Source organism: Xyrauchen texanus, chromosome 28 (genome assembly GCF_025860055.1).
Source record: "Xyrauchen texanus isolate HMW12.3.18 chromosome 28, RBS_HiC_50CHRs, whole genome shotgun sequence".
Classification (NCBI taxonomy): domain Eukaryota; kingdom Metazoa; phylum Chordata; class Actinopteri; order Cypriniformes; family Catostomidae; genus Xyrauchen; species Xyrauchen texanus.
This window is the reverse complement of record NC_068303.1, coordinates 1,239,777-1,249,776: the sequence shown is the minus strand read 5'-3', so window position 1 is coordinate 1,249,776 and position 10,000 is coordinate 1,239,777.

Genomic DNA, 10,000 nt, shown 5'->3' with positions numbered 1-10,000 from the left:
GGACAATTTAATTGCTAAGGAGACCTGACTGGAGTCGCTCCGCACACGCCCCACCGAGAGCGAGAACCACATTATAGCGACCACGAGGAGGTTACCCCATGTGACACTACCCTCCCTAGCAACCAGGCCAATTTGGTTGCTAAGGACACCTGACTGGAGTCACTTGGCACCAAAAACGTTTTATGCGTTTTGGCTGTTCGTTTCCACGACAACGGCGTTTTGGGGCCTGTTACGCAAACTTTTGAAAATGATGCCGTTATCGTCTCCATGTAAACAAACAAAAACACAAATTCGTGAAAACGATGACATCGTGTGCGCGACGCGTGTTACGTGTTCTATAGGCATGCGCGCGAGTACTTCAAAACAACGCACGAGATATTAAAAACTACAATGGCGGGCGGCAGGACTGTGTTTGTGCTGCTCAAGGTTTTGAGTTTATTGACGCTTCTCCAGGAAAGTAATTGTAGTAATTAATCCTCATCATCTGTCCAGACAAAATTGCGCGATGCTTTCGCCATCTTCGCTGTTTGTATTCACCGCTCTGTGGAAGAACGCTTCTGTGCGCAGGCGCGTAGTTTCTTTACAAAGTGACATCGCCAACTACAGGCCTGGCATGCACAATACAGTTCATTTAGTCGTTTTGACAACTTTATCGTCTGTACGTGAAACTTTTAAAAAACGCAAAGGAAAAACGTTTCCGTTTTTAGTACATCGTTGTCGTGCAAACGCACCCCAAGACATTCAGCAAATGAGACGGTTATTATTTCGAATGATTGTAAATCTGATCTTTTTAAGATGTTTTAGATGCTTTTTAGACAGAGATCTGAAACGGACATCTCGGAGACGTGCGTGTGCTATCTGGGTTCATTGCACTGTGTTGGTCTGTACGGCTTGTAGTCTTTTAGAAATGCTTCAGCCATTAGTTGAATGCTACACATACTGATGAAAATACTTCTCTCAATGTCATCAGAAGGGAATTTCTGTGCATTCCTCTGAGCTCTTGCAGGCTAAAGTCAGCAGAAATGCTCACTTGACTTGCAGTGACTGAAATGTGCAAATGAGGAAACCAGGAAATGTTTACTTGACTTGAATGAAGCTGGTATCAAATTGCTGAGCCACAAAGGCACTTTTTTCATTGACATTTTGTTAACAATGACATGTAATTGTAATGCCAATACCAAAAAGTGTCATTTATTTCATTTGTATTCTCAACTGGTAATATTGTTTAACCAACTGCAATGTGACGTGCTTTTCCCGAATGTTGCAACCAAATGAGATTTATTTGATATATGAGCCAATAGTTCTTTAAACTACACATTTAATACATTCATAAAAACTATTGCCTTAGACTCCGCCTACTCTGGTCTCGGACTGGACTCGGACTCGGCCCTCTCCAGTCTTCCTCTTGACTCGGACTTGATCTCCTCTGGTCTCGGACTGGACTCGGATCCGGCCCTCTCCGGTCTTCCTCTTGACTCGGACTTGATCTCCTCTGGTCTCGGACTGGACTCGGACCCGGCCCTCTCCGGTCTTCCTCTTCACTCAGACTTGACCTCTTCTGGTCTCGGACTGGACTCGGACTCGGCCCTCTCCAGTCTTCCACTTGACTCAGACTTGACCTCTTCTGGTCTCGGACTGGACTCGGCCCTCTCTAGTCTTCCTCTTGACTCAGACTTGACCTCTTCTGGTCTTGGACTGGACTCTGACTCGGCCCTCTCTGGTCTTCCTCTTGACTCGGACTTGATCTCCTCTGGTCTCGGACTGGACTCGGACCCGGCCCTCTCCGGTCTTCCTCTTGACTCGGACTTGATCTCCTCTGGTCTCGGACTGGACTCGGACTCGGCCCTCTCCAGTCTTCCTCTTCACTCAGACTTGACCTCCTCTGGTCTCGGACTGGACTCGGACTCGGCCCTCTCCAGTCTTCCTCTTCACTCAGACTTGACCTCCTCTGGTCTCGGACTGGACTCGGACTCGGCCCTCTCCAGTCTTCCTCTTGACTCAGACTTGACCTCTTCTGGTCTCGGACTGGACTCGGACTCGGCCCTCTCCAGTCTTCCTCTTGACTCAGACTTGACCTCTTCTGGTCTCAGACTGGACTCGGACTCGGCCCTCTCCAGTCTTCCTCTTGACTCAGACTTGACCTCTTCTGGTCTCGGACTGGACTCGGACTCGGCCCTCTCCGGTCTTCGTCTTTACTCGGACACAACCTCCTCTGGACTCGGATCGTGATATCATCATTTGAAATTTGTTTGTGATTAAAGCACTAAATCCAGCAAAAACGTTTGCATTGTCTTCAGATGTTGAAGAGCTTCAGCTCACAGTGATTGGCCGGTGCCCATCGCTTTCCATCCCTCATTAGCATAAGGCTGAAAATATCTCAACTCTGAGAAACTTTCAACACTTTCTAAGCACGCTTGTAATCCCACAATCCCCGCTGAGCATGCCGCTCGATTCCCACGTGCCAGTGAACACGTCACGGTAAAAGTGACCGTACCTTTAGCGGAATATCTCCTTCCTCCTGTGAGTCTGTGCTCCATTCATGGACACATTAGAAATCTTAAGTTTCAATAGTGCAAAATCGTATTGAACCAGCACATTTTGGCTTTCCATAATGTCATGCACCACAGCTCATTTCACAAATTACATTTATATCTCCTGTATTTTAAGTTTGGGAACCCTGAATCAAGGCAGGGAGGGAGTTTAATAAATAAATAAATACAAAATGTCCTTGGATGCCCAGTCATCATCATTCAAAAGGATTTGCACAGTTGCTATCAAAAGAACGGCCTTTGAAGAGGCGTTCAAAACAACTGAAAATGATCAAGGAGAGATCAAAAACCTCAACATCAATTTTAAATGAAACTCTGAGCACTGGACGGTGAAGGCTAATTCCGCTGTATCCACTAGGAGGTGCTCCGTTTGTACCTTCTGATCTCAGCTCTTTATTGGGTTACCTGCTGTTCAGAAGTGCTGCTTTATTTCAAATATTCCTGTAAAATCTCCTACAGGCTTTCAGGCACTTTGGTGCACCGCTTTAGAGATCCGTCCATTGCAATCCCAGACCAAGACAAGCAGAGTGGGAATCTTGGAATGTGACGTGCTTTTCCCGAATGTTGCAATGCGCTTGTGATGTGCCTTCTCGGAATGCACAAACTTCCCAGAAGCTTTGCAAAGTCATCATGGGAGGCCTGAGGCTTGATGAGTCGGGAATGTGGAGCTAGGTAGGCAACAGTGAGCCGACTGTATTTATGTCTCTATGGCTGATTGCTGCATTATGTCCTGCCCTGTTGGTGCCCCTTATGGTGGAGGTCATGGAGAAATTACGTCCCAAATTAGCTTCAGATGGATGACTCAAGATGTGAGTGTTGTGCTGTGAGGAGTATTCAGTGAACGACATCCTTAAGAAATAAAGGTCCTGAACTTGTTTAACAGCTTGATGACACACGAGAACCTTTTCATTTCTATGGTTCTTTGGAACTGGGGTTCTTAACTGGTAGGTCGTCTCGGGTCAGTTCTGATTGTTGGCCGGGGAGTCGGCTATTTCTAGGGCTGTCCCATTCGCAAAAACGTTCCGATTCTCTCCCTAAAAATTCCCAAAAACCAGGGAGTTTCATTGCTCACTATGTTCCCTTACTGGAAGCTTCATGTCTTCTGAAGTCTCTCGGGTCATTAGTGGATGAGCACAAATGATGACATCAAAGCCTTATTTTCCTTTAAAAGAGATTTATTTGTAATTATCTTGTGTCCCTTTTGTGCATGAAAGCGAAACAATCTTTTACATATAGATTTAGAAAAACACTGCTTTTGCATTCATGGAATTTCTTTTTCACAATAAAACTACATTTTAATGATATAAAGGCACAACCCTCTTCCTGAAAGGGGGCGGGGAGCAGCAGCTCATTTGCATTTAAAGAGACACACACGAAATCAGCGTGTTTTTGATTCCACTCAGAGGCGTTTATCACATGATATAATAAATGATCCGTGGGGTATTTTGAGCCGAAACTTCAGACACATTCTGGGGACACCTGAGACTTGTATGACATCTTGTAAAAAGCATAGACTGTAAAAAAAGATGGCCGACGCCCCTTCGCTCTTTTCCATTGGTGAGAACTGAAGCCGCCAGTGTCCCGATATGGCGCTGACATCTTGGGACTTGAGTCTGCGCAGTTGCGATTTCGGGACCAGACCTGCGCAGTAGTGAGCAGAAAGTAAAGACGCGAAATCAAGGCCCCGCCCTCACTCTCGCTGAATCAATCGCAAGCACACGCCCCCTGCACTTTTGACTTATGACGGTGTGAAATAATTAATTATAGAAATTTTGATATTAAATTTAAAGCTCCAATCTCCTCAGTCCTCCGAAGATCCCGAAAAAAAGTCAGTTGGTGCTTCAGTGACTACTTCAGTGAGAACCTGTCAATCACAGCTGTCAATCATGATGTCACAGCAGCGTTTTTATAGCATCAAATAACTAAAAACAAACTTATTTTGAAAACAAACACTTGAAATGACATCAACGTGATAGAAACGACAGTAAATCAGAAACTATCTTTGGAAAAAAGATATGTGAAGTGTAATTTAATTGTTTAGTTGGTCCTGTTGAATAACATGGGGAGGCGGGGCTTATGACATATACTAGGACCAGCCACCGGGGGGCGATCGAGACGTTTTGGCTTCACTTTTGAGGGCTTGTGCGGCACAGTTGGTAAGATCTTATTGAATACCATATGTGGTATAATGACACGGAGAGCTTAAATTATTTTCAAGTAATTGCATATATTATGGTCAATTATTGGCTTATGTTCAATAATATGCAAATTAACAATATATTGGATGCTAAAGACACTTTTTATAATGTCTTCTTGTTAACGGTTTACATCAAGGTTTCATTCGTTGACATTTAATGCATTAGGTCTCATGAATGCACAATTATCATTATATTGTTTACAGCGTTTATCTTTATTAATCCTAGTTAATAAACATACAATTGCTCATTGTTAGTTCATAATTAACTGACGTAAACACGCACTACTTGATTAAAGAATTTATTAGTATTTGTTGAAATTAAGATTAATAAATGCTGTAAAAGTGTTGTTCATGTTAACTAATGTTGTAAAATAATGCAAACAAATGGAACCTTATTGTATTTGTTACCATCTTTTTAACTCATTACTCGTGTGCCTTAATAATGTGATTCATTTTAATTACATTGTGTTATTATTTTTATAATATAAAAATTTTATTTGTCATTTTTATATATTTATAATAATTTAATCATTCTAAATTGAATTATTATTATTATTCGAGGGGCTTACTCTGCAAATATTTATACGATTATATACTGAATAATTGCGATTTAATTAAGCTTAATCGTCAAACCGTGCAATTCATTTGATTAAAATATTGTATCGATTGACAGCCCTAATAATAAGCTGAAATTATTCACATTATAAATAATAACATATAATTAGTCACATGACTGTAATTACGTCAAATTTGTCAGTAAACATATTTCGGGTCATTTATAGGCCTATTTCTATCATTTCTGCAGTCATCTGTACACTTCAAATGCCCTGTGCAGCTACATTATAAAATGTTTAGATTTGTAAATTAATTTAACAAATGTGTTGAGGACTTTTATTTTGTATTATAGTGTTGCGGCATTCTCTAGGGAGGCACACGGCACAGTTGCAGGCTCATATTCGATTATTGATTATAATAGCGCCATACTGGGTAATTGAATTAAATCACAAATAAGAAGCCTAATATAGTGTACATATGCGGACATACAGTTTCTTAATAACTTAAATAAGTGTTTGCACGTGAGCTCTTCGATCACTCTGTTGCGACTCTTGCCGTGTCTGTTGAGCCTGTCATTTAAGAAGAATAAATACTTTGTTAATTTTCATTTAATCGTGTGTTTCTGGAAGCTTCTTCTGCTTGTTGGAAAGAAGTATGACTAACAAAACCCCCTGAACTGCAAGAGAAGACTCGTAGAGTGCGTTTGACATGTTAGTAAAGCTGACTGAGTGTTGGTGGTGTTTAAGGTCGTGACCTCTGGGGTCAGCGGTATTATTAGGTGACTCCCAGGTTAGCAGGAGTTGTGCGAGCAGAGGCTCGTGCTCACAGCTGGATTACGGTTTAAATCTGCTGCGACGTTCCCAGTGGCTTTTGGATTAATGGATGTTATCGGTACAAATGAGGTTAACCTCACAGAACCTCTCTTTGAACTAAGAAAAAAACAAAACAAACAAAACAAACATATGTTACGCTAATGCTTACAGTGAAGCGGATTTCCAAGGAAAGGAGCGATCTCTTTAATGGCATTCATTTTATCCCAGTGGAGTGTATATGCATAAACATTATATTTTGTTATATCCACCCTTAAAACTGTGTGTGTGTGTGTGTATGTATGTGTATGTATATGATTATGTATATGTATAAAATATACCTTGTTTATATATATGTATAAAATATACGTTTTTATTTATGTATATAAAAATATACACGTTTTTTATTTATATATATAGAAAATATACACTTTATTTATATATATATATATATAATTATGTATATGTATAAAATATACACGTGTTTTATTTATATATATATATATATATATAATATACATATATATATATATGTATATATAAATATATATACACGTATATATATATATATATATATATATATATATGTATATATATATATATATATACATACGTATATATATATATATATATATATATATATATATATATATATGTGTATATATATATATTATATATACACGTTTATTATATATATATATTTATATATATATATATATATATATAATATATATTTATATGTATAAAAATATACACGCTTTTATTTATATATATATATATATATATGTGTATAAAAATATACACGTTTTTTATTTATATATATAAAATAATTTATTTAATGTATAAAAATATACACGTTTTTTTATTTATATATATATATATAAAAATACATTTATTTATATGTATAATAAAATATACACGTTTTTATTTATATATATATATATATATGTGTATATAAAAATATACACGTTTTTTATTTATATATATATATAAAATACATTTATTTATATGTATAAAAATATACACGCTTTTTTATATTATATATATATATAAAATACATTTATTTATATGTATAAAAATATACACGTTTTTATTTATATATATATATATGTATATGTAGAAAAATATTATATAAAGTATAAAGTCAGAAAACAGTTTGATCTACTTCACAATCACATACATTTCCATTTAAAGCTAATACGCATTTTAATAAAGCAAATATATTCTCTTGCCCCGGTCACATTTGTGTAATGTATTCACATTTGAAGGTCAAAAAATAAAAATAAATAAATATACATATATACATTTATACATATACATATATATTGGTCATATTTATTTTATTTATTTTTGCCGTATGGCATAAAAGGAAAAGGTTTGATTATGATGACATCACTGTTTTGATTGCATCGCAGTGAAACAGCAAGTTCAGTACACTGAAGATGCCAGGAACCTGTTTACTCTTGTTGTGAGTCATTGCAGCATAGCTGAAGTCACGTAAGGACACAGGATTTTATCAGCCGTGCCAAGTAAAAGCCCCAGGTGTGCTTAGCGCGCAACCATGCAACCTTCACACACCTCACACCAGTTTGCTCACGGCTTCATACTGTGACCGTATGGCGGAAGTTCGGTATTAACTCCCACGGGTGGGTGGCACTTAATCCACACGGCTTGCCCGGACGAGAAAGAAATGCTACAGATGGTTGAAAATAAAATGCAGAGGCGAAGGGGTCACGTCCGGGGTCATCAGAGGAGATAAGCTCCGTGCATTAAAGCCGTTAGACAGCCGAGTGTGCTCGTCTACAACATGTTGCAGCACAAAGTCTCCAGGGATTCTCCACCTCCACAGGATTCCCAGCCAGCTGCCGCAGGAAATGCGTCACAGTTATGCAAAGCAACCTCTGGGCATGTGGGAGGAGAGCAAAGATACAGATTTGAGGAGAGCTGCCAGCTCTGTGCCTTGATTATGGGCATCATGCCGGTTCCATTAGAAGAGCTCCTTTATTCCGTACAGAAGAGACAAATGCTTGATTTCAATAGATGCTAAAGAGCTCCCGATGGGAATGCCTGTTGCATCTGACAGAGCAAATGCAGGACTAGACAATATCTCATCCAAGTGCTCTTTCATTAGCTAAATCCAGAAGCCGAACTAAAAACTGGTTAATATCAGCGGAACCAGAAATAAACTTTACATTCAGTGTCAACGGTACATTTCAGTCACCCAATGGCAGTTTTAAAGGCCAAAAGATGTGATGATTACAATGCCAATACATATAATGTGATGTCATCATTATAATAAAACCCGACTCGTTTGTTATTGTTCAGCAATTTGCGCTTTTCAGCTAATTTGCGAGATTCTCTTCAAACTTCTGCTTCTATTATATTTCGTTTTTATTAAAATATTATTTATTATATTTAAACTACAATATAATTTGTTTTAATACAAAATAAAATATTGGTTAAAATTATAATGAAATATAATTTAATCATTATTACTACAAATGTTTTTTTGTCATATGAACGACTCGTCAGTGACACTGATTTAAGTTTCACCAATCTTAAGGTTTACAAAACAGCTCAAAGTATTGATATGTTCAGGAAGTGTGCCAAATGTCGATTTAGTAACGACTCATCCATTTCAAAAGAGTCATTTGTTCATGAATTGGACAATGGCTGTTGGGTTCCTTTGAGGGAACGCAAAACTTATTGCGAGGGAACAAAACGTATTAAAAGGGAACACAAAACCCATTGCGAGGGAACGCAAAACGTATCGCGGAGGGAACACAAAACGTATCGCGAGGGAACGCAAAACGTATCGCGAGGGAACAAAACGTATTAAAAGGGAACACAAAACCCATTGCGAGGGAACGCAAAACGTATCGCGAGGGAACGCAAAACGTATCGCGGAGGGAACACAAAACGTATCGCGAGGGAACGCAAAACGTATCGCGAGGGAACAAAACGTATTAAAAGGGAACACAAAACCCATTGCGAGGGAACGCAAAACGTATCGCGGAGGGAACACAAAACGTATCGCGAGGGAACGCAAAACGTATCGCGGAGGGAACGCAAAACGTATCGCGAGGGAACGCAAAACGTATCGCGAGGGAACGCAAAACGTGTCGAGAGGGAACGCAAACTATTGTGATGTAACTCAAAACCCATTGCGAAGGAACACAAAACGTACTGAAAGAGAACACAAAATATTGCGAGGGAACACAGAACTTATTATCAAAACGTTTCTGGAGGGAACGCAACTCTTATTGCGAGGGAACACAATAAGCGCTCCGTAACACTGAAAGTTGGGTACATTTTCCTTACAAAATCAAGTATTTTTCTGTAGATTCAGTGGCGGCGGAGTGGGAAAGCGGTGTAGGAAACATTGCATTGTGGTCTGACAAACTTCTGAACGCAACACCACATAAAATTGAGCTTGTGTTGATTGAAGCGTTTGCCTTCACATACTTGCATATAGTGTGTTTCAGGCCTTACGGATGTCCACTGCTGAGTGTGTAGGGAGCAGGGAACGCCGTGCAGGGAGCCAGTGAATTAGAGTACATCTTAGGATTCGGTATAATCTTCCCTCTGGCATTGTACCTGCACGATTGTCATGTGTTCAAGTGCATGCATAGAGGACACAACCGCTTCAAAATCTGTAATCGAAATGCCAATTCAAAATGACCCGTTACAAAAGCATCCTTGATCATTATATCTTGCGCTATTGGATTGTTGTGACCTTCGAAACGGTGTTGTTCAGTGGATAAGTGCCCGTTGCGGGACTGTATCCATACCCACTGCTTTTTACAAAAACGCTCCGTGCCTTCCATGATTGCACAAATAGATTGATCTCATAGCAACATGGTTCTCATGGCAACCTGGGATGAAGATGT